At 38.7% G+C, this 26,808-nt stretch overlaps 1 protein-coding gene across 3 annotated transcripts in view; it reads left to right on the top strand.

Annotated features, from left to right (window-relative positions):
- Eya4 (EYA transcriptional coactivator and phosphatase 4) overlaps positions 1-26,808 on the top strand; it is a 251,764-nt gene that overhangs the window by 132,668 nt on the left and 92,288 nt on the right. The gene's annotated exons all lie outside the window — the stretch shown is intronic.

Here is a 26,808-nt window from a genome sequence, read left to right as displayed (position 1 = left end):
GCTTCCAAGAATAATACAAGCTTCTCTGGAAATACTTAAAAAGTTTTTCCATAGATATTATTTTGAAAAACCTTAATTTTTCACTCTAATTCTCTCTTCCAGTGTACCTATTTATATCTGGAATTGTACTTGATACTGAATCATGGAATCTGCTATTTTTTAAACACTATATTTTCCTTTCTAATGAAATGTTACTATATTTTCAGAGTGCTAACAAATTAAAAATTTCAAAATTAACAACATTCTATTTATTGTTTGGGGTACCTGGTAGGAAAGATAAATTGAGATAGCCTTTTTAATAAAAATGAAAATAAAATTAAATAATAAAAATAAAGATGAATTAAATAAAGCCCTTCAATAGGACTTTAACAGTATTCAGTTGTTTGTGGTTGGGCCATTTGCCCAACAGATTTGTTCTGGGCCTGGGCATTGCCAGTGCTTTTCTTATTAGAGTCTAGGGCTCAATTTTAAATGGACGAGTAAGAGGATTATGAATACCATGACAATAAAAAGCACGTGTCCTTAACATGTTAATTGTATGACCTACTCTATGTCATTAAGATACTGCTTATTATGACATGGGTATTGGTGTATTATCTTTTTTCTGCATTGGATGAATGTAGTGATTATTCCCAGTACACCAAAACAATACAGATCACATTAACCGGCTAAGGCCACCATGCTTACCTTTTGAAAAGTCAGTGTACATCTTGGGTCATCCATTTGCCATTCAAGGAATTCTTGGATGGTATGATATTCCTGTAATTGATTCTTCTATAGATTAAATGATTATGTACTCTTTTTCTTTTTCTTGAAATAAGTAATGGGCTTATAACATGATACAGAATTATTACATCTGGTCATTTCTCTTTATAATTAGTTGTCAAAACAGGACTGAGTAATTTTCATCTCTTAAGGCCTTATAAGATTGATAGATCATTTGGTTTTTTTGTTTTGTTTTGCCTATAAAGCATAATAATCTAGAAGGTGTAGGGAGGAGGTCTATAGGCCTTGTTTGTATGGTCGTACTTAATAATTTTTCTGCTTCTATGACTAACATATCTATGATTTAGCTTGCAAGGATTGTATAAATGATTAGATAATTATTATTAACAACCTGTAGAAGGGAGCTAGTTGAAAAATAGCAATATAATTTTCCTTAACACAAACATTTCATGTCAAATATTTCACATCTAATTTTATTCAGCATGTTTTGACATACAACTATCCTTAAATGCATTTTAAGTCGTCAGAAAACTACAGCAACAATTTACTCTTGGTACAAATGGTGTCACTGGGCTAAAAAAGAAACAGACAAATTCAAAGTTCAAAGATTTCAGTCGTAGAACTGGATCCTTCTTTTCTGTATAGAAAATCCTTGCCTTTCCATAAAAAATTTATTTTAAGGTGAGTGTATAGTTAAGTGATAGAAGACTTCAATAGCAGGCTTAGAGTTCTAGGTTTGAAATCCCCCCTCAAAAGAAAAAAATTAAAAAGCACAAAAGGTATAATTTTGCTTTTAAGATGAATAATGGCTATTTTTAAAGATTAAAGTTACTGTTTTGTCCTATTATTTAATGATACATGTTGGAAGGAGGCCACTTAGCCCTAAAATAATCACACAGAAACTGTATTGACAAACTGCTTGGCCCATTAGCTCTAGCTTCTACAGATACATATTTCTAAAATTGAAAAGCACGTGGATTCTTTAGAATTCACGATTCTTTGCCATGGATTAGCTGTTCCTTAAAACTGCCTATAAAGTAGGTAAATGGGGAAATCAATTTCTAAGAACTCTAAAGCTTGAAGTGAGTGAAAACTACAAGTCTTACTGAAACCCATGAAATAATGGCCTTCAGGACAACCCTCAGACAGTTTCAGCTCAGGAGAGCCGAGCTTCTTGTTAATGGCTGTTCATTTCTCTTGACTAATCTCTGCCCTTCCATCTGCATCAGCTTTGCTTGAAGTTTTAGCTCTAGGGATGCCCAAACTGGCACTTAGTTAATACAACAATGAGGGGAGGAGAGAGAGAGAGCAGAGTTTTTCAGCTTAAATTTTAGAGCTGAGGATTTTGTAAGAGCATTCTGAAGAAATCTTAAAAAAAAAAAATTGAACTCCATATGGAACAATGTATCAGCATAAAATGTACACCAGGGAACAAGCTGCCTGACAGAATGCTGCCCCACTTAGAGCCTAAAGCAAATGTCATTCGTGTGTTTAGCTAGCTTTACAGAGTGTTTATTTTGGGTTTGGAATGATTAGAATAGATGCAGATGGGAAGTGTTTTTACAGTGGGGAAGTAATTAAATTGGGTGTGGAGACTTGTCAGGGGCGTTCTTGGAGTGATACATGTTTATCAGCAAATTCTTGGTCTTGCTTGGCCTTAACTCCTCTTTGGGGAAGAAATGCTTTGGCTGCAGATGTAACTGGTAGATCGGGAAAAGTAGAATTTATAAATGTATGCGTGCAAAGTGAAGCAAACTGGGAAGCAAGGTTATGCATGTGTACTAAGAGCCAGATATCAAGGCTTGTCGATGCCTAAAACCATAAACTCGATGTCACATAGAAAGGGGAGAATGTGCTTTATAGAAAAGTGGGGGCTTTTTGAATATCGGCTTCTGCCTGCATTGCTCACCACGTTCACTGTACATTGGTTTTCGCCTTTATTTTTACATCCTCATGTTAACCTTGAAAAGGGTGCTTGGAAAAGAAAACCTAATTTTTTTTTCTCATGTTTTACCTTACTCTATGATAAAGATTCGGGATGGATAGGCCATCTTAAAACAAACTGACATGTTATTTTTAAAGTTGCTTTCCCTCCAGTCACCATGGTGTTGTTCTGTGCCTCAAATGAGTCTCTGGATCAATGTCATTCTCTTGTTCAATATCATAGATAGTTCCTGGACAAATGACTACTACTTCTTCCCCTAGATATTTCTGTGAATCACTGTTTACAAAGGAACAACAACAACAACAAAAATAGCAAAAAATCAAAAAATCAAGGTCTTTTACTTCCATCCCCCTTCATCCTTGGTGGAGAGAAGAAAATAATTTTATCTCATTATTTAATTGTGTTTGTTACAAATGTCTTAGGGGGCCACGATGTTAAAGCAACCCCTGGCATATCTGATAGATATTTTTTTATCTTCTGTTCTGGCCCTCTTTGCCGTTTCTATTTTGAGACTCTGTCTAATTTTTTTTTTTTTTTTTTTTTTTTTGGCCAAGAAGAAGTGAGAGAAATAGGAGGAAATATAATTAAAACCGAGCAATTTTGTGCAATGATTGTTCTGTGACTTAGAGAATGGTGGAAATATAAATTTTGGTGAAACTGGCTGTCAAACAATCTGCAGGAAAAATGCCAGCTGCCTTTTCTGTAGCAGCTTGGTTTCGCCCAGACCACAGCACCGTGTCAAAACTCCACTAAAGGGGATCAAAGAAGCATTATTAATATTATGTTATGGAGGAGCTGAGATGAGAGAAGATTTATAATCAATAAAAGAAGGGGGTGGAGTCCTCTGGGTAATAATGAGAATTGAGAATTGATTCTGTCCCACTTTATATGTTAAAGAAATATTTTGCTTTATAGAAACTCAACACTTGCCCGAACTCAGCAAGGGCCTTGCTCTGTCTTCTTGCCCCAGCCTCTGCTAACTTTGTGACTGTCAGGAGAAAGGGAAATGAACAGCCAACTTTAGAGATGTGCTGGAATTCATTTCAGTTTAATCGCTAGTGTTTAAGAAGCCTCACCATGTTTATTTATTCAAGGACCATACACTTTTTAAAGCACTTAATTCATCTTGTATAAACAGCTATTGTCAAGCCATGTTACAGTTAAGGCATTAAGTTCTATACATCTTTTCTTTCCCCCTTTTTGCTAGTAAAACAACTTTTCAGTGCTTCCAGGAGCTTTAAGTCTTTATCTGGATATAATCGTCTGTCTAAAAATTAAACGTTATTCTGTCTTCACAGCAGGGAAACCTCAGAGGCTTTTCATTTCCATGAAATCCTGCACGGAAGTTTACCATGTCAGATCAGAGGTCCATCGTGAAGGGGCTGTGACAGGCCTTGCCCTTCCCCCATTCCCCTTGCCTTGCTAAACAAGTAAATTACATTCTTAAAACTAGCCACCAAGGTCTATCCCTCTATTAGCTTATTTCCTCCCCAGGCTGACTACCAATGTCCAACTATCAGAGTATTGAAGTCCAGCAATCAAAAGCCCCCCTTTGACCACCGTAATTAACATGCCCAATCAAAATTAAACACCTCATCCTAACACGGGTTTTTTTTTTTTTTCCTCCATGGGCCTTATCTTTCTGTCACCTCTCTATCGAGAGAGAGAGAGAGAGAGAGAGAGAGAGAGAGAGAGAGAGAGAGAGAGAGAGAGAGAGGCAGTCGTTTGTCCCCCTGGGCAAATACCCCTTCCCATCCTCTCCCTTCTTCCTCTTTCCTTATCCTTCTTCTTCTGTCTCTTGTCTTTGTCTCTTATTCCCCACTCTTTGTCCTTCTGCGATGAATTCATCTCCCTTGTGCTGAGAACTTGGTCCTGGGGTGTCTTGTGCCCTTTCACATCCAACACAATAGTCCGTCTCCCATAGAAATCTAAATTCATTATTAATAGCCTGCATTTCCTCACATCCTGAAAAGTTCAGACTGTGTAACCTGTTTCTGTCAGCAACACAATGTAGCTCTGGAACCTAAGCAACCATAAAACCATTTCCAGCACATTGCTACGCTATGAGACTATGCCATTTCTGAGGATTCAGAAAAATCGCTAATTGGAACACAAAGTAGTACACTCCTCCTACTTATTTAAGCCTCTTCTCTCAAATTATAAACCAAGTTTCCCCTGGAAATGATCGATGACTGACGGATGGATAGAGAGCCTAAGACTGTGGTTTAATTCTCTTGTGGTTTAGTTAACTCAAGTCATAATACAGCTTAATCCCTTTCTCCCTATCTGGGGAATGTTTTGTCTCATTTCAAAGTCTGACCTCATGTGGATTTCTCTCCATTCTCTTCATTATTTTGGCTGGCAATCGCTGGAGGGTTTCTAATTCATTTTGCCTTTTCTGGGCCGTGTTGACAGATTCCTACAGGTGTGGATGCAGCTGGAGCAGAGAGGAAGACAAATGCTGTGTTCTGCCTTGGGGGGTCACTGTACCCGCAACAGTTAGGATACCTTGACCTTTGGTCATGGGAGCAAACTGAGTAGATTTCTTTAAAAGTGTCTGTTAAATCTCTGGTACCAGTCTTAATGGAAGATTTAAATAAGCTTCAAAACTCAGATTTTTATGTGTTTTATCAAGTATATCATCGTCAGTCATTTCTTACACGTCACTGGAAGCATTTGGTGATTTATTTTCACTAGTCAGCAGAGTGTAGTGCCAACGGTGTATTTGTTGCCTTCCTGTAGATTGAACCCTCTACAGAGGGTCTGCCAGGATTAAATGGGAAGGTGAGGATTACACCTCGTTTCTCATGGAGTCCTGGATGGTTCATTTGTTTGCAATGAGGCTGATACCATATTCTAACCCATGGAAGGAGAGGGATGGTCTACAGCTCAGGCCTTGCTCTCAGGATCTCACACACACACACACACACACACACACACACACACACACACACACACACACACACATATATTCCATCGTGTCCTAGCTCTCAGACGCCTGTGTTTTATGCTTAAGTTTTGGTCTTCTTTTCAGTTTTCTTTTTATCTTCTCGTGTGCGTTCCCTAACCAGAGACCTAGGCATAGCTCGTCAGACCCAGCGTGCTCTGCTTAGCAGAGATTGAGGTGGAAAGATGCACTGGGTACAGCTTACCAGCCAGCCGCCCCTGCCCTGGTGATGGAACCGCAGAGGAGGGTGAATGCTAGGTAAATTAGACAGAGTGTGTAGTGGCTAGGGTTCCTGCTGTATTCATTTGTTAACACTCGCTGGTTAGTGCTGCAAATATGAAACGTCTTAAGGAGAAAGGGAGCATTAGTTATGATTATTCTGTCTTTTTTTTTCTAAACAAAAATATGAATGCTTAGACAGCATCACAAATCATAAACGTGGCTTTTAGAAGCCATAACCTGAAGGCTGTAGCACACCAAGTGTTTCATAAACTCTACGTCTTTTCCTCCCAGAATGCACAGCCTGTTTATCGAACACCCACGTCCACATCCTTCCCTTTTTGTCCTCCTGTTTATATGAAGGAAGCTGAAATGGCAGGTTCTTTCTTACAAAATACAACTCTATGGTTGATCATTCATTTTGCTAGGATGGAGACTTATTTCATACGACAGACATTCGTGAACTGAGCTATGCAGACTAGAGATTGTTCAAGACACATCTTGAAGTGACGCAGCAGTCAAAGATAAATGTAGAAACTACTGGAGCCGTACGTCTCTTTTTGTAAACTTTTCCATCAAACGTCCTGAATCTATCCAAACTGATTGGTTATTGTGCAGTAGACCAGTCTCCTGCTTTCAAAAAACTGTGAATGTAAATGACTCTCTTCATTTCCTGTAATTAATCTAGTTGCTAGATTTTCTGATTAACACTCTTTAGATTCTGGTTTAAATCACTTCCCTTTCTGAAGTTAATATCAAAATTAGCATCCAGGTTTGGATCATCATTGTTGTTGCTGTTGTTATTTTTTTTTTGTAACGAACCCTCAGAGACTCCTGGTGTTTGGCATGAATACAAAGAGCTAAAATTTAATGTTGTGTCAAGCCTTCTTAAAACCATGGTAAGTCACCAATGAGTTTCTGACCAGGTAATAACATGATTACATTTGTGCTTTTGGTGACAGTCAGCTCAGAGGCAGGGATGGCAGCTCCTAAATTTGTTTTAGAAGATTGAGAGAAACTTAGCCAATTGTGCTTATTTGGGAAAGGCCCTGGGTACTTTTTCCTCATGGCTGAAGCATATTTTCTAAATTTTCTACACTGAATATTTATTTCTTTTGTCTTAAGGAAAAAAATATATACAGCATGAAATGGCCAATTTGGCCTGAAATAGGCGTGATGGAAGAGGAAGAACTCTTGCCACTTCGTCTTGACAGCTTGCATTATTCTCCAGCAATGAGAAAATGCCTGACCGTTCCACATGTTATTAGTGATTAGTTGCAGAAGCAACTTTGTTTCTGGTCGCCCTCTCCTGAAGTAAACGGAGCACCTCAGCAATCTTATGCAACAGTATTTCTGGGGATTCTCAGTTGCTTTGCACTCATTTGGTCGAAATAATATACCCAGAAAGTACTATTTTCTAGTGCCTTGTTTATCTATTTTAATGCTGGGAATCAACTCTGACCTCCTACATGTTAAATCCATACACTGAGCTGTTCCCCCAGCCCTGTCTCTAGTGACTTTTATACAGAGAATCTGAGGAGCTAGTAAAGGACTCCATATTTTCTCACAGGGATAACTGAATTGGATGGGATGGCAAGTGTGTGTCTACGAGCACATACAGAGCCTAGTGTTGCTCTATTCAGAAATTATCAGTACTCGTACATTCTTTTTTGAAAGATTTATTTTATTTTTTTTATTTATATGTAACTGTGCCTGTCCTGTATGTTTGAACTCACATGTGTGTGTTCATGCATACTATATGTGTGTTGACACCTGTAGAGGCCAAAAGAGGGCATCAGATCACAGGGAACTTAAGTTAACAGGAAGTTGTGAGTGGCTGTACCTGGGTGTTGGGAGTTGAACTCAGATCCTCTAGAAGAGTAATGGATGTTTTAAATCTCTGAGCCATCCCTCCAGCCTAAGATACCTGCATTCTTGTGGTAATTCTGAACCCAAGGCATATTTAGCACAGAAGTTCTAGATTCAAAAATAGAACATGAGAATGTTGGTTTTATACTTCATGTTAGGTCAGACAGGTGGAAAGGAACAGTGGATGTGATGGGTTTTCTTTCAGCTATAGGAATGTTTATTCATGCCCTAACGCTACTCCATATGTGTGTCTAAAGGTGTTTATAACACTTTATTGTACAAAATGAGTGCCTGTGATGGGTAGGGCGTGACTGAAGGCAATAGATAGGGAATAAAAGGAGAATTGAATGCATTAAAGGGAGATTAGGTTTTTAGACTGGATGATAGTTGGAGGTCATGAAACAGTAAGATAATAGAGAACCAGAGGAAGTCCATCTCCCTGGAGGTGGGCCAGAACAAAGACAGGTCAGTAGAGGTCTGCCTTAGTACATTGCTGGAGCTAGGAAAGAGTTCTACTTCTCTTCAGGGGGATGCTTGACCTAGAAAGGGTGGAGAGCATCTCTGAGCCTATGCTATGCTATGCTATGCTGGCTGCCGGTCTATTCAGAAAGCTCTAGCAACACAGCAGGCAGGAAGGGTAGCATGGCTGATACTTCATGAGCTCAGTGTTTAAAATAGCAAATACAGACACTCTACAATGAGCCATTTCTTGTCTTTCCAGGATTTGAGAAATATATATGAGGAATTTAATAAGTGAGTTGCAGATAATTGTTTGCTTGATTTCACATCTATCAAGTGTCGTAAGATGAGGTTGTACCCCAGCAGGACAGCTCCCTCCCATACCATCCATACCCGCCAAAGCCAGGTTCTGCGTGGAAGCCTTAAAGCTCCTCCCACAATGCTTCAGCTTTTTAAACATAGCACTCTTAAAGACTCTGCATGACATAGAGGGTTTAGTAAAAATTCCAAACATTTAATTTCTAAAGACTCGGAGATGCTGCTCATTATTTCATGATATAATCATCATATCTCGGTTGTCTTAGTGACCTGCCATGTTTTCATTTGTTTCTCAATTAAGTCAATGGATGAATGGAGGCTCTGTTCCTGTGTTTAGGAATTTCTATCACCTGATACCTGACGTCTTTGGATATGCTTACTGTGCCAAATAACTGTCTTTATGGTCTTAAAATTCTTGTAGCTAGAATTAAACTAGGCTTTTCCTTAAGATGTAGATTCCGAATGAGAGGATATTCAACCTGACACTGGTCGGGAAGATTCATGTATATACACTTTTAGCTTTATGCTTTCATTTCAATGGCAATTCATTTCCAAGACTCCACACACTTGGCAAACTTACCTAACAAAACTCACCCACACACTTCTGAGGCCCGGAAAGAAAGACAAAAATCTGATGACAGAGTTAGCGGCCTTGTTTCCTTCCAGTGTCGTTAAGGGTTCATGTGTAAGTCTACACTCTAAATGGAAGGATGCAACTGGATTATAGAAAGAAACAAGGGAACTTCAATGTTCTTCCTACCAGACTGGAGAAATAGTGCTGACAAGAGACAGCCCCAGAACAAAGAGGAGACTGAAAACCAGTGAAGCATAAATGAAAGAATGCAGAGCGCAGAATCGTGGGACATTTTGGCATCCACACTGTAAACTCAGTGTGCCTTGGAAGTCCCCAGAGGACACCGATGTACCTTAATTGAGTGTGATGATTCCAACGGGTGTTAGTCATTCTGATGCTCTCAGGAAAAACTGTATTGAGTTAGAATCATTACATTTGACAGTTATTTCTATGCAAGATGGGCCACTATTAACTAGATGCTTCTTAAAATGAACAATATATAAAGCTGGATTGCATGCTCATGCTCATCCCTCAAAGGACATGGATAACTCAGGGTTGTAGAATAATTTGTTTTGTCTACTAACAGGAAGAAACTAGGGTCTATCTAGCTCATTTGGTTGTTTTTAATTTTATTTTGATTTGGTTTTGGATATTTGGTTAATTCTGTAACCGAGCTCAGTAACATCTCCTGTAATTATCATAAGGGCAGAATAAGCAGCTGCTATGTACTTTTAGGGAGTGGAGAGAGCTGGTCTGTATTTTCCTACACAATTTTATCTAGGGTATGTTAATATGCACATAGTAACTAATGAACATTCAATGTTATATACAAACAAGGTCAAACTGGAAAATGACCTCTAAGGTTTCTGTAGGATCGTTTTGTAGTCTAGCTAGCTCAAATTTACAGCCCTAATCTCCATGTTCCTCTAGTGAGACACACTTCATTTTTTTTTAACAAGATAGAATGTTAGGGTCACCATCATTAAAGTCATCATGGCCTCAGCAAGCATTCTCAGAGAAAAATAGAACAATGGATCAGCTTCTCTTCTCCATCCTCCCCCACCTTCTCCCCCCCTCAGTCTTCTTCGGATGATGTTTGGAATAGAGTGCTACACTCTTGGCTTCCAAACAGCACTAAGTGGTAAATAGTCCTTCAAACGAAGGAATTGGGGTCAACTTTGTTGTGCTTGTCTGCCCATTACTGCCGAAGCTGTGTGGGCAGGGGTCAGAGGAGATAAAAGGGTGCTGAAAGCTCAGGTGTCTCTGGATTAGGAAGAGTTTTGGCGAACCCAAGAGAATTCGGCTAGCGAAGACAAACTTGGGAGGGCCCGGGATGAGTCAGCTCATCTGGCTTCTCTTCAAGGCATTCTCCTCTGTGGTCGCCGATAGTTAACTGAGCCATGACCCCTTCAGACACCTGACACTGCAGCAACGACACGTCCTGGGTGCTGGCTATGAAGCAAAGCTCATCACTACCTCAGAATCAGCCCTCAAGGTCAGTGTCCCAGTAACAGACTTGACCGCGGATGGGGCTTAGACAGTCCGATAGTTCCAGTCCCTAATGTACTCTTTCCTGACCTTGGGAAAAGAATAATACAAGCTTTCAAAACCTTTTAAAAAAACTATTTATCTAGCACATTTTCATTCTTTACATTCTGATTCAGTTGATTTTTACTTCATGGAAAACGTTTTTACTTATTTATGCAATAGAAATTAGTGATCTTTGAGGAATATTTGAAATAGCTGGCTTTTCAAACAATTGACAGTTTCTTGATCTATTGTTTGCTGCTAGACTCTTCTGAACAGTTTAAGAGAATCTTTGGAACTGATGTGCCCATATGTGCGTGTGTGTATGCATGTATGGATGTGTATGATAGACAATCGGTGCACTCATGAAGACTAGATATTGGAGGTCAGAGTTTGGTGTCTGAATGACTCTCCTTAATCACATTACCACCTTAAGTTTGGAAACAAGGTGTCTTACTTAACCCAGGGACTATGGTGGCTAGAATGGCCTTCCAAGCAAGCTTGTGATTCTATCTCTGCCTCCATGAACTGGGCTTACATGCATGAGCTACTATGCCCAAACTTTTCTTTATTGGTTGCTGAGAAGCCAACCTGGCATGAGCCAGCTCCCCAAACTTATAACTGACTTCTTTTACCTGTTTATAAGGTAAATCCCAACACCTTTTACATTATATTTATGGGATAGATTTTCCCTGTGTTCATACATTGAAAAGCCATTTGGTTAAGCAATCAAGTAGAACCTGTATTTATTAATTTTTCTGATATCTCTGGCCAAATAGCCAATAAGAAGCAACTCATGGTGGAAGATTATTTCAGCTTATTGTTTGAAAATCTACTCCATCATGATAGGGAAGGCATAGTGACCTGAGCACGCTATGGCTGGTCATACTGTGTCCTGAGTCAGGATAAAGAGAGAGAAGGAAGCTGGTGCTCAGCTCATATTCTCCCTTTGGTTTCAGTCCAAGACTCCAGAATATGGAATGGTGTCACACACATTCAGTTTGACCTTTCTCTCCTCTGCTAAACTTACCTTGGAAACGACCTCGTTTTCCCAGAATTCACATCCAGAGGTGTGTCTCCCAGATGATTCTAAAGTTAAATCAACTTGGTAGTGAAGATCAACCTTCATAGAAACTTAATGGCTTGTGCTAAACTGAGAAGTTAAATTGGAATAAAGAGGATGAAATGAGAAATCAAGTCAGGAGTGATTCCTCAAGTCAGGAATCAGGTAAAGTAATGCTTGCTTTGGGTGTATGCAATTCCTAAGAGCGACTAAACGACATTAATGCTAGAAACTATGAATTTACTGTGTGCCTATGATAGGAGGGATTGAGTCAATTTATCGGAGGTATTTTGATTTTTTTTTCTTATTGTTTTTTTTTTTTTACTTTCTCTATGCAATCTTATCCCTTTTCTAAAGGGAGTTGAGATTTAATGCAGTAGATTTTTATTAGATTGAATTTTCACAGCCAAATTGAAGCTGTTCTCGGTTGAACCTTGCCTACTGAGTTAACTCTGAAGATAGGTCTCAGTTTCTTCTTATTCAGGGTGCCTGATGTTTTTCAGCTGTTCTTTTCTTCCCCTTCATATTTTTGTGTTGCTTTGACCCAGTTGGCTTTTCTGTTTATTTTGTCAGTAATAACGTTTAGACTCTTTAAGTCTGACATGTGTTTTTTATTTCAAAGCCCTTCTCTAAAAACTCTCGCTTTGCATGCTCACCGTGTACAGAAGGCGGGTTGAAAATCTTGGGAAGATTCAGAATTAATAGAGTCAGGATTGCCCTGAAAAGGTTGGCTTTTTCTTTGAGAAACTGGGCCTTCTGTGGAAAGGGAAAGGCCACTTTCTAAAACAAAGTTGATTATGACTATTTGAAAAAAAATGCAGCTTAAAGAGTTAGTAAAATTTGGCCCTAAGTGAAGCTGATGAATTATGCATGTGGAAGAGAAACTTGCTAACTGATGCAAACTCCAGGAGGACTTGGATTATTGATGACTCCTAAAGCTTGGGGATGAGAGTGAATTACATAAAAGTATATGGTCTAACACCACTGAGGTTTTGCCTTGTCCTTTTCCTATTAAGACCAATGACAACTTCCCTCCTAAGTTGGTGCCCACAACAAATAATGCTCCCACTAGAACAGCATCAGAGAAGAATCAGCCTGCTTTTCAAACAGACATTTTGTGTATAGTATAGACATGCTCTGCTTCTTTATTCCCCTTTGTCTCAACATTTTAATGTCAAAGCTTTCTTTTACCCTTATAAACTACTTAATTTGAAACAAGCACAAATTACTCCTAATGAAGCCCTTGCAAACTGAAGGAAGTTACTTTTGTTAAGCTAGTAATTTAATATATTTTATCCCCTCTCAAAACGGGAGAGCCATAGCCACTATTATTCATTATCTGGTTAGCTCAAGATGTTGGTGGGTGGCGGTGAAAAGGGAGGAAAGTCAGATAGTTAAAGACAGGTTGATACAAGTTGCAGAGGGAAAAACAACTGGGGAGGCCCCTTATGTTTTAAATCAAGAGTATGTTTTCAGTGAAAATATTTCTAAATGGTTCGCAGAAGACTTCTGTCAGCGTCGACCGCATCTGCTGGGAATCAGACTGACAGTAGTCCTATAGCCTTGAGTTCTGGCAGGAATTTGTACTCCGACATGAAACAAAGTCACCGCCAAATGACAATACTTTTGTGCTGTCTGGTTCTAAAAGTAGCACCCTGACTTATAAAAATTTTAGTGACATTTTGTCTTCGTATTACAAAACTACATCTGACGGTGGGCACGTATGACTTTAGAACAGCTTGCTTGACATAATTTTGATGAGGATGTAATTGTTCGATGTTAACTTTTAAAGTTATTCCATGGTTTCCACACAATTAGTGAATGAGTGTGTGTGTGGTGTGAGTGTGTGTGTGTGTGTGAGTGACAGAGAGAGACAGAGAGACAGAGAATTTGCACACCAGCAGTAATTTACCTGTACTTCTACTTTTGTTTTGCTTATACATCTCTCTTCGGAAGACGTTAATGTGTTCACTCCTGTGTGGAATGCAGACTTAGTTCATATACATATGTGTGACATGCAAGTGGAAGCAGGAGCTATATGAGGGGAGGAAGATGTCTAAAGGAAGAGGGAGAGGACTGTAAGAGAAAGCAGTGGGGAAATGAACTATATTCTCTTATGTACAAAATACAGATTAAGCAATATATGAAATTTCATGACAGATGAGCACATATAAGAAAATATTCAAAAGTAATAAAATATAAAATGTAAAAACTTATATATTTATGCTTATAAATGTTCATCTTATATTTATATATGTTTATAAAAATAAAATATATAAAACAAATAAAAAGAAGCCAATTATAGGGAGGAAGGAGATCGGAAACAAAGGAAGAGAGGATACAGTAATATTCCCTAGAATATGAACAGAGTGCAATATGCACATGTATAAAAATTTCACAGTGAAATCCATTATTTTGTGTGCTAATTTTAAAATGTGCATGTTTCCTGTTCGAATGAAAGGCACCTAACACATGCTATATGTAAAACGTTGATGGATGATTTATAGTGGTGATATTCTCATAGTACATTAGTAGTCATTATTATGAGAGAATTGGTTGATCCAGAAACAAATTAGAAAACCATGCCAGCCCTTTTGTGAAACATCAGATGTTGATTTAGGAAACCCCTTGAACACAGAGTGGATGTTTTGCCTTGGGAAGTTTGAGTGCTATCCCAGGGCTAGGAATATTGTTGTTTAAAGTATTATTGGTTATTTTTAACAATGCCATCTTTTAGATACATGGTTGCTGTGTATTCTGGTTTACATGTAAACCGATTTCACTTAAGACCTGCTCTTTATGCTAAGTAATGGAGTTTTCTTACTGGATTGACATATGTTCTAATTCTATGCGTGAAAAATCAAAACAACCTGAAATTATTCATATGTGTAACTTGGCTTTGAGATTACACTGAAGGACACAACTTATGCTTTCCTGTTTTGTCATATTACTCTTTTAGAAAACTATGGAATAAGAAAATATTATACATCAAAATATCTGAGTTTAGATGACATCCCTACTGACATGGAGTTTTACATCTTGTTTTAGCATCAATTTTGTTGCAGAAATCTGAGAGCTTCCTCTTCTCATCCCATGAAATCTAAATTACCTTATGCTCAGAAACAGAGAACCTATTTAAGCAAGAGTTGCTCAGTTGGTAGAAGACCTTCTTCACAATTATGGGGATCTGAGTTTGGTCCCCAAGAAGCTGGGTGTGGTGGACTTGTAACTGCAGTCCTGGGAAAGCAGGTACAAGTGGATCTCTGGGGCTTGCAGACTCCATGGTCAAGCTGAATCAGTGAGCTCCATGTTCAATGAGATATCTTGTGTCAAGAGTGGCCCAGGAAGGTATACTCACATGCCTAAATTTATATATTTAAACATGTCACACACACACACACATGCACACACACACACGTACACATGCTCTGTTCCAAGGTGAGAATCTAGCTAAGCATCTGGAAGCTTAAATGCAAATAATTTTTAGTTATGATAATAAATATTGAAGCAAGTACTGAAACAGGTTAGTTAACTTTTCCCAGAGCAGATGCATTTTGATGATGCTCTACGGGATGTTTTGCTTGTCTGGAGTCAGGAGTCGTTGACTTGCATTCGTCTAGTGATCAGGGTGTTGTGCTGTACAAAGTGACTACAAGTGCTCAGCCAGTAGGAAACGTTGCTCTATAATCATGCCTGTCACATGAAGCCTGAGTCATCACTGAGTATGGTCTTTGCATGTCAGGCAATAGTGATTAGGTTCTATTAGATAAGCCAAAAGGAATAGAATCTAAAACCCAAGGGAATAACAATGAATACATTTGAAAATATAATCAAATCTCATGTTTAACAGAGGAACAAGCAGAGAGATGACAAGGGACAAGATCAGTAACAATTAAGGCTAAGCAGAGATTATAGAATTACTAACTGTGTGACAATTCTGCTCATTAAAAAATGGCCTGGTACAGTGGTACATGGACCAACAAGTGATGTAGTGGGCAAGCCTAGCTTTCCCAGCATTAACATGGACCTTGGACTTTCCTCTCAACCTCTCACTGTCCAACTCTGGAGAAGAGGTGGAAAGAGACAGATCTGGGGAACTCACTGGCCAGCCAGCCTTGCTGAAACGGTGAGTTCTCAGTTCCCTGAGAGGTCTTGTCCTAGGAAATAGAGTGGGGAACAACAGAGAAGGTCATCTGATCTCTGACCACCCAGGCACTTGCACATACATGGCCATACACACATACAAAATATTTTTTATAAAAAGAGCTTAGGAAAAGTTCAGTTTAACTCCAAGACTTGTTCTTAATAACAAAAATGCATTTTTTTTTAAATTGTACTTCTCTGAAATACTTTATCCAAATTTGAGTATGGTAGACATATTTTATTGGTTTAGTGAGAACATTTTTTATGAAATAAAGGAGGGCACTCCCCATGTATTACTTCAGAACTGAAAGAAAACCATCTAATCAATATTTTTGGCAAAAATATCACAGGAATTTAAACTCAAGTCTTGGCGCTGATTTTTCTGATTTTCTTGTTTGTTTGTTTGAAGTGCAGTGAATGTTCTCTTTTTTGCTTGTTTGGTTTTCTATATTGTTGTATTTTAAGACAAGGTATCAAGTATCCCTGTCTGGCCAGGGACAACCTTGAAATTGTGATTCTCCTTCCTCTGCTTCCTGAGGGCTGGGATTATAGGTGTGATGCCTAGTCTAATTTCCGAGATGGAAATGGGAATGTCCTTTTAGCTGTGCTGTCTGGTGCAGTGGGCACTGTCTACATTTGGCCACTGAGTGACTGAGCTACGGATGGTACACTGAGGAAGCCGATTCCTTCATTTTCCTAGTCTTACACAGATGAAGGCACAGGAGGTTACGGTTTACTGCATAGCACAAGGCAAAAATAGAGAAAAGACTGGGAACAGATAGAGGCTCACACCAGCATCTCTACTAGGTTTTGCTTCTACCCTGTGCACTCATTCGCACAGAACCGGTATTTCTGTTTGTTGATATAACAAGCAGATGCTTAACACACAGCATAGCCCAAGTTCTGTCTTAGATACTGAAGGTACTTAAAAATCTATTATACATTGTTCTTGTCTCAAAGAGGTTTCAGAGTCATAGGAAATGTAAAATGCATACATAAGAAGTAACAGATAATGGACCAGCAAACGAAAATGAGTATTAGCAGACAGAGAATGACATTGGGACATCCTGGAAGAGGTAGCATCTGTTTGTGCCCTAGAGGTATTCAATGGAAACAAAATCTTCTGTGATGATAAAAGTATATATATATATATATATATATATATATATATATATATATAAGCTATAATCTATTATCTGTGAAAACAAGATCAGCCAGGAAGACTGGATTGGAAGGTCTTAATCCATGTCAGAAAAACTTGGAATGAGTACAACAGAAATTCTGGAATTCTCTTCGCAAACAATGTTCCAGTGCGTTTGATGTCAAAGTCCTCAAAGCCCCTATTGGCTTCAGCTAAATGGTAGCATACATCAGTGAGATTGCAGAGCATATATAGGTATTCAAATGTACAGCTGCTAACTGGCTATATACCTTAATAACTAAGCATGTGATTCACAGGCCTCTGAAGAGCTGTTGACAGTTAATGGTGGCTAGGGAGGGAGACTCACTTTCTTCAATGATGTAGCCACTAGTAGAATGCATCACAAGAAGTTGAGTATTTAGTCCTGTTGAGGATTTAGTAATGTTTGGTAGGCTGAGAAAAGACTGAACTAGATAGATGTTGAAGGAGGAGAAGCAGAGTCTCAAATAGCTCCAAACTCCAAATTTGGGTTGCTCATTCTAGACTAGAGCCATTTTGGGCTAGTGGCCTCCAAGTACAACTGGTTGAACAAAAGCAGCCGCTTCCCTTGACTCCTAGATAATCCGAACCCCTTTGTGCCCCAGATGAAATACAATCAGAATGAGTCTCAGCACTGATGATTTTAGTTTCCTAGATTCAGTTAAGTAGAGCCTATTAGGAATTTGTAAATGAAATTGTGAACTTTTTATAGATGCAGCCAATTTAGGTTTTGGGTTTTGGTGTTTGTTACACTCTCCTCTCCCGCCTCTTCCCAGAAAAAAAAGGGTAGAAATGCAGCTGCTATCTTCCTCTTTTCTTTTCTTTCTTGTGCTTCCTTCTTTTCTTTTTGTTTGTTTTGCATTTTGTTTTGTTTTCAGCTTCCCTGTGAATGTATTTCTATTGAAATCGAGCTTATATTTCTTACATTTCTAGACCACTGTCTGTCATGCAGTTCAAGTCTCCTTTTCAGAAGGCAAAGTGCCTGGAAAGCAAATGCTGCTTGCTGGAGTTACCTGGTTTTCTCTTGAATTCTTTGGAGCATTTGAAGTGGAGGTGAATATAGGGAGTACGTTGACCTATGTAAAAACTAATACGAAAAAGATATTAAGACAAGCTTTTAGTTATTAATTGCACAAACCTCTCTAGAATTATCACTCATAGCTTTCTTGTTTTTTTTTTTTTCATTGTTTTTGTACTTTGGATCATGCTAATGAGCAGTTACGACTCAAATTAGGAATTTACTACAAAATAACACAATATGCTTGCAATTGGTCTCTGTATGGGGGATAAATTACTCTTCTGACTTTTGTGGGAAAATGTCTTCCTAGACACTTCAGTTGTCAAGTAGGGGAGATATTTCTCTTCCCAGGGTGACTTCTGTCTCCTTGGCAGATTCCATCAACACTGTGGATAATGGGATGGATTTGTTGAGAATTCCTTCATGTGGTTACACGGCAAATGGACTGTTTGTGCAGTTTTGGCCTCCTGCATGATTTGTGTGAGGGTTACAAAATACTTCTTTGTGGTTTATAGTATCTATACATAAGACGGAGTGAATCTCAGCAGGATTTCGGTTACAGACAAAATAGGAAAGTTTGCAATAACAAAGGCTTTCTCAAGTCACGGTGAAACTGGGAATCAAAGTGACTAAGTTGGCACATGAATTTTCCACATATTGGTGGGAAGTTTGGGAAAGATCCCTTTCTGTTTGAACATTAGAAAACCCATTCTGAAATGATGTGATGTCAGCATTACTGATCGCATTTGTTTCCTAGGTTTCTATTGCTTTACACAACCAAAACCTTTGTGACAGGGTCTAGCATCTACTAATGACTTGTGTTAGTAATGAGCTGAGAATTAGTCTCAGTCTTCATAAGACCAGAGTCCTTTCTTTCCCTTCTGTTTGTTATTTATGGTTGATTTGGATTCAGTTGGCAAGTGGTTTCATGCTGGTTTTGATCATGTGCTTGGAGGTTTGTGTCATTTTCAGTGAAGAGCAACTTTAATTCCTTGCTAAGTAGTGAAAAAACAAAGTTCACCTTACTAGCATGTCTTTGATTCGGGGAAATCCCTTTCCAATCTGGGATTAATTGTAGGTAAAATAGAACTGGTAGCTCTATGTTCTTAGATCTCTCTGTGTAGCTGTCGGGTTATATATAAGAAATTTAGCTCCTGCTGGCAAAGAAGACACTGGAGGCTGGGTCACTATGCAAGGGATGAAATCAGCACTGTGCAGAGGAATCTGCAGTCCCACATTCACTGAGAAATTATCCACAACTGCCAAGATAGTGAAATATCCAAATTAGCCATTAATGGAAACATAATATATAAAATTATCATACTATAATATCATAGTATGTTGTTACTGTTAGCGTTAATTGTCCACTTTAGACTCCTGGGAAGAGAGAATCTAAATGAGTAATTGTCTCCATTAGATTAGCCTGTACACATGCCAGGCACATCTTGATTGTTAATTGATCTAGGAAGGCCCAGCCCTTTGAGGGCAGCTCCATACCTAGGGAGGTGGGCCTGGGATGTATGCAAAAGTCTGCAAGCAAACCAAGAGGAGCAAGCCAATGAAGCAATGTTCCTCTATTGTCTTGGCTTCAGTTCCTGCCTTCAGGAACTGAAGATCCTGCCTTGGCTTCCTTTTGTGGGTAACAGACTGGAACCTGAAAGCTGAGATAAAACTCCCAACTTGTTCTTGGTCACAGTGGCAGAAAGCACACCTGGGGCTGGAGAGAAGGAGGCAGTGGAAGAAGCAGAGAAGGACCCCAAGCTCCAGGCCTGCCTGGTCTACATAGTAAGCTCAAGTCATCGTGCATCATGGCCTACAGACTGAAACTCTGTCTCAACGAAACAAACAAAACAAATTATAACAAGGCACAGTGTACTTCGTGTTGGCACATATTGTTTCATATGGAAGAATCTACTTATATTTTAATGTGAATAACATTCTGGAATATTAGAATTGTATTTAGGAAAAGAAATAAACACTAAGAGCACAAAATAGCACATTGTATTTTAGAAATGTGTTGTTTATTTTTCTTGAATTGTAGTCAGTGGAAAACTCTTAGAGGTGCAGATTTAACTGCACACTTAGGCAAGCATTACTATCTACTCCTATGATCTCATTGAATGATTACAGAAATTGAATCAACAGAGCTGAGCAACCCTGAAGACACTTGGGTCATATCTAACGTCATACCTATATATTACTATTCTTTCTCAGAGCTTGTTTTTTCAGCATCGAGTTCAAAGACCATAAATTCTCCATAAGGACTCCACCGCTGAGACATCCATAGCCTCCTGGTTTTCAAATATTAGCAATATGCTAAATCATAGTTGTGTTGGAGAGTTATAAAACCCTAAAGCCTTATGCCTTTTACTAGCCATAGAAATGACCTAGAAGAAAACAGAATTTTTAATATAGTTTTACTGTATACATAATAAACATAAAGTGATTTTAGATATATATAGGAAAATGGTGTATTATACTCAAGGCAATTAGCATCTTCTTCATTTGCTTAAGTGTCTTTTTGTTATTGTTTGGTTTATTTGGTGCATTGACCACTTAGAATTTATGATCTTAGCAAATTTCTAATATGACACAATATTGTTAAGCATGAAATTTTGATGTACATTAGATCTCTGGGCTTATTCATCCTGCATAGCTGCAGCTTTATCCTTTAGTACCCATCTCCTCATCTGCTTCCTGCTCATCATCTCTGGGCGCCATCTTTCTACTCCATTTCTAGTCAACATTTTAAGACACGTAGGAGATTTTATAGTAATTTGTCTTTCTGCACCCGTTTCATTTCCCACCATGTCTTCTGGGTTCATAAACATTGATGCAAATGGCAGGATCTTCTTCTATTTTAAGGCTAAATAACATTTTAATATTTATTAGGTTCATATAAATATTATCAGGGTAAAAATGAGAGTGTTCTTTGACCTTAAAAATACCATATTCTAATATTTGAATTTTCTGTTATAACTTGCAGTAGTCTTCCGCCTTTGCTTCCTGACAACTGGAATTCTAGGTGTGGACCACTGTACCCAGACAGATGTTTCTTAACCATAAATTGCACATTGTGTTTATTCAGTTTGGTTCAAACTTTAGAGAGAGTTCCATTGTATGAAGAGGGTAAGGAGAAAACATACTATTTTAAGAAAGTGTTACTGAAAGCTATATATATTTAGCCTTAGGACCTTATGTATATTTAATCTAAGGACCTTAGATAACTCTTACTGAGCAAGTTTTAAAAAGAATGGCAGTTTATATGAATATTAACAGTATTTTCCAAAGGAAAATCACAGTTGGACTCTGAAGGTATTCTCCTGCATTTCCTCCCTTAAGTATGAAGATGTTAATTCATTCTACCCTTAGATGAGACCCTCTCTCCCGTGAAGGCTCCCCACTTTGCCAGTGTAGGCACAGCCCTCTGCAGGCCAGGCTCTCCTTTCTTCTATGTGCTCCCCTGCAGTCCACTTCAAAGTGAACCTCAGGCCCCCAATAAGGTGGTTAAATTATTACCCCCAGGTGCCCATTCACCTCTCTCCTTGTTAGAGTTTACCTCCTTCAGCTTTAAATCCTGAGGGAAGAGAAGGCTGTTGGAAGAAGATCAAAGTATCAGGGCTGGAGTTAGAGCTTTAGACATAGAGCTAAGCCCTAAACCCTGTCTTCTGCTCCTCTCCTTTCACCCGCTTCCCCAATCCCCACTCTCTTGACCTTCTGCCCTCCTCAACCAACTAGAAGACAGAGTAGGTCCTGTGGTTAGACCATATGCTGTGAAGTTAGCCAGGCTTTATTTTCACTTTTACATACAAGCAGCCAAATACTGTTTGATGTCGGCTTCATTTTTATAGTGTAATTATAGAAGACAGATGATTTTTGGTGCAGTATTTTTTGAACACCTACTTTTGTTCTTTGGAGGGCACTGTGGGTGAAGATTCTGAGCAGTGAGAGGACCTTGTCTCGATGCAGCAGATCCCCCTGGAGAAGGATACAGCTGTTATTTGTGTTAGAAATAATATGAAATTTCATAAAAAATAACTAAAATGCAATAGCAGGATGCATTTTTAAATCAGTTGTCAATAAAGTATTTCATATTCTTTCTAGAAAACATGCACTTGATTAAACTAAAAGCGGAACCACTCTGCTCAGGAATAAACATAGCTTGGTCCCATCTCTTCCTATATTTTGAAATAATACTGCATATATTGGAATTCTGATATGTATACAATTTAGGTTACTGAATGTTAACTTTCTATCTGGAGTTTTTATACTTTACACTATGCTATAAATAACTTACTATAAAATTGAAAATTACTTGCATAATATATCACATGGAGCTTAATAGTTTATGGAATCATTTCCTCACTTAGGGGTATATTTCTGTTCTTTTTAGGGTCTCCCATAGAAAAACATAGTCCACTGAACAAATACATGATAACCCTGCACATATACTATGCAGTATTATAATACAATATTACATAGTACGTATATAATACAATAATTTCTTGTATTTGTAGAATGAACTTCTAGAAATATATTCCAGGTCCAAACTCATGCCCCCTTTAAAGCAGGAAGATGTTTGCCTATCTTGTATCCTTTTACAATCAAGACAAAGCACAGAAATTCTTGTCTCATGTGCCTCAGTGTTGAATTTTACCTCTTCATATACTTTTTGTTTTGTGAAATAGTGTTTTTAGTCTTTTATTATTTTATACAGAATCAATAGTAAGGATGTTTGGAAAAGCCATGTTATTACTTTAAAAATGAAATAAAACAAACTTTTTTTTGGTAATGTAAACTGGTTACAGTTTGTAGTTTGTTTGATTTTATGTCTTTGAAGTATGATAGCACTCAGAAAAGTGTGCATATCATGAATGTGAAGTGAAGTTTTATGGCTTATCAAAAAATCTGCACACACCCATTTAATGACTTCAAACTAGACTAGTTCCAAGATTTGCCCTTCATGCTCCTTCCTTGGTCGCAAAGAATCCTGTGTCCTTCTTTTAAATACCATATTACACAGCTTTCTCGGCTTGGATAAAGGACGTTTTGTGTAGCGTTAATGGTTTCTGTGTCTGGGATCTTTGCCATGCATTTGGACACATTACTGTATAGATTGTGCGTTTGTCCCCATCTCCACAGACTTCTGCTGCTGAAGGAGGGCCCATCCAGGGTACCGTGTTTGGGCAGCATGTCATCTCCAAAGATCTTCCCCATTCCATCTCCAGCTTAACTCTTATGACTCCCTTTACAACGTATGGCCTGATCGTACTCTTAAGTCCCGCCTGCTTTTCTGTTCATCACGCTGCTTAGGTGCGACTGTGCTTCTTGCTTTGACATCTATTTTAGGGCCCAAAGCGTGGTCCTATGTCTCTCCATGCCAGAAGTTGGAGTGAGATAACAATAGGAGAGACAACCTATGTGCCGAGCACCCAGCAGCTTGCTGTTCCGGGCTTTGTCTTCAGTCCCCAAGTCTCTATCATGGTTCTCCTTCTCTGCACAGTCATCTGACAATTTCCAGGATTATGGGCCTCGCTGGATTTGCTCTTCAGCATTCAGGCATCATTTTCCTACGTCGCCCGACAGTCAATGTTTTGAGAACATTCTATTCGATTAGATCTCATTAGTTGTTTGTGGTGAAAAGATCATGTGTGTAGTAGTTATTAGAGAGCTGGCATTACACATCAGTTTTAAATGGTTGTTTTTTTTTTTCATTTATAAGATGCCTTAGAAATGAAGGGAAACTTACATTTCTTCGTCCTTTTCATTTTGAATTCTCTCTATAAAAGAACTCATTTTATTCTGTTTGCAACGTCTTATTATCTAACTTCCAGATGTGCAAAGAAACTCAGAAAGTGAAGTACCTGATGGAAATCCACAAAGCTAGCAACATCCTCTTTCAAAAGCCCAGAGTTGTGTACTATGGAAACCACTTCTTCACTAGCCGCACTAGTGAGGGTTAGTAAACTTCAGACATCTGTCATGGAAGTCATGGAAGAAACTCCGTAATTATGTTGATAAGGAGAACTTCAGAGTAATCTGTGTCTCAGTCCTTATATGAAGGTCATGTCTTACCTATCTATTTCCTGTTTGGAAGCTGGCTCGTAGGTCCTTATATCCCCAAGAATAAATGGCAACAACTTACAGCAGCTTGGACGCAAGGCCAGTCTATGTCCCCATCATGTGTCTGGCCTTTTCTCACTCTTCTCACTGCTGACTTTTTCAAGTTCTCAGGCCTCCTGACTTTTTCTTGAACTTTCCAGATGTCTCCACTTCTTTTCAAGGCCTTTTTGCAGGCTTTCTTCCTTAGTTGAATTCCTTTCCCTCTGATCTCATGGACAATTCCTATACCAGATTCAAGGCCAAGGTCCACGAGGAATATGAAGCATGTGTTGGATCAGCAGTGTTAATATTGGATACAGTTTTATTTTTCATATAAACTTGTCATTCTGGCAAATAACTACTTTTCTAACCTGTTGCCTACATATGCCTCTGAAGGGTGGCATATTCTCCTTTTATGCCCAGCTACCTCCCTTCCACTCAGAATGGTGACTGGCACTTTGTAGGTGATCAATTAATATTTTCATTGGTTAACTAATTAGTGTTCCGGGCCCTAAGAAATATAAGGCATCTCTAGAAATGTATCATAAAAGAAGAAGGTGCAGACATACAGATAAGACAGTGTAGCAAGGCAACATGAGAGTCTATAAAGGAAATCAGCACTCTTTCCTGAGTTCTCATGTTGACTCAGAAAATGCTGCAAGAAAAAGGCGAGGCCTTTACTAATTCTTTAACTGGAGACAGCTGGTTAAGGAGGAAAACATAGCGCTTATTCCAGGAAGAATGGGTCTTTGTGTAAGATATGGGAGTTAAGAAACAGCAAGGTTGTGTTGTTCTCATCACATGGAAAAGACAAAGCCCTGTGCAGACCTTAGAGTGATGTCAGACAGAAGAAAAGGTACATGTGTATAAAAATGTGTGCCTAGGTCTGTTTCACTATAATAATACCCATCCTGGCTATTATAATTTTCTTGTCCATCTTGACATCTTGACACAGTAAAGCAAAAGTCAAAACTGTGTGTTTTTAAAATATCCTTCTACTCTCCTCCAAATATCTTGGCATGCACATAAATGAGAAAATAGGATTAGGTGCCATCTCATTCTGGGGCTCAACCTGAGCTTCATGGAGTTTATGAATGGAAATGTCTGGAGCCAGCTGTGCGTTATAGTTATGTCACTGTGGGTGTAAGGATGGCTTTGGGCAAATGCTTGGCACCTGTTCTTCCTGTGGAAAACTGTGGAACAATGTGCTAGTAATGCAGTTTGTTGTTATTGTTCCTGTTCTGACCCTTGCATCAGTTGTGATTATTGTCTTCAGTTGATTTCTGCCGTGATGTGCATTTCAGAAAGAAGGCATCCGGAAATCATTTAGAACATATTTACTCAGCTTATATGTGGAATTCTTGAAGGACAGACAGCTTAAATGGATTGCACAGTATTTGAGGGGGTTGCAGAGATTCAAGATCTGACTTCAACTCCGTGTCTCACACTAGGGTTCTTTTTTCAGTTGAGCTCTCACTCCTATGTGATACCTAAAGAGGGGAAAGGGAGCCATGTTTCACAGTGGGTTGATTTGCAACTCAATAATCAAATGATCAAAACGAGGCTCAGAGACATTAACTATTTGTCTAAAGTCACAAATTAGCACCGAGAGCTAACCTGGGACATGAAAACAAGCTTCATAAATTAAATTGGGATCTTTTCACAGAGTGACTTTTTAATCTTACTGCATGTACATGTGAGACTTCTCTGAGCTGTGTGCTCTGTAATACTTGGTACATTGATCTGTATGTAGGTAGTGCATGATACTCTTGTGTAAAAAGGAAAAAAAAAATAGCCCTTATAGTCCTCTGTTTCCAGAACATTGAATGGTATCTACTGCTCCCCTGTATTTTGTGTTTGCCAGTTAACCGGATGACGCTTAAAGACATAGCACACCCTGGCCTTAGTGCTGCTTGTGAGCTTTCTTTAGCATCCTTAGCAGCTGGCATTGGTTAGTGTACATTCTGAACCTACATACTCCTATCAGAACTCTGCAGAGTCAAGCCTCCCTTCCACGGCAGGCTGGAATGCACGGTGGGGGTGTGTTCGGAAGAGCCTGTCCTTACAGTGTGGGTCTGAGCAGCAGCTCACATTTTTTACCAGGGAAATGCGACAGCTGTGGCTGATCCTTCAGCTTTGTTATGCACATGCTTAGACTGCTAGACGTCACACAAATCTCCTGTCCCCACAATGCCCACCACAGTACCACACATACACTAATTGCTTAGAACTATGCATGCTTAATGGAAGTTATTTTTGGCATTATACTGTGGTATTTTTTCCTGTAACATTGAACATATGTTCACTGTGGTGGCAAAAAATGGTCAGGAGCAAAAAACATTTTCTACAAGGTTGCCCTTTTGCAGTTTTTATTCTCAATTTCATCTTTACTTGGATGTTTACCAACATGCTATAAACTATATACACATAGAAAATTTTAATGTACGTATATTCTAATATATTAAAATACACCGGAAATCCAGTATAACTATACATTTTATGAAATCTAAAACATAAACATGAAGTTTTTTTTTTTGTTTTTTGTTTTTTTTTAAGATGAACACTTTCTGTTTTGGACAGATCAGCCAGGAAAATAGTGTTACAGACACTGAGCACAGTTGTATAAACCAGGAGACTAAATAGTTATATTGAGGAATTAAAAGATAAACTATGGGGGACCAAGCAGATGGCTCAGTCAATAAAGTGCTTGTGGTACAA

The sequence above is a fragment of the Chionomys nivalis genome, chromosome 2, assembly GCF_950005125.1.
Source record: "Chionomys nivalis chromosome 2, mChiNiv1.1, whole genome shotgun sequence".
NCBI classification, from domain to species: Eukaryota; Metazoa; Chordata; class Mammalia; order Rodentia; family Cricetidae; genus Chionomys; species Chionomys nivalis.
The sequence above is the reverse complement of the archived record's forward strand: the minus strand, read 5'-3'. Positions and strand labels throughout refer to the sequence as shown.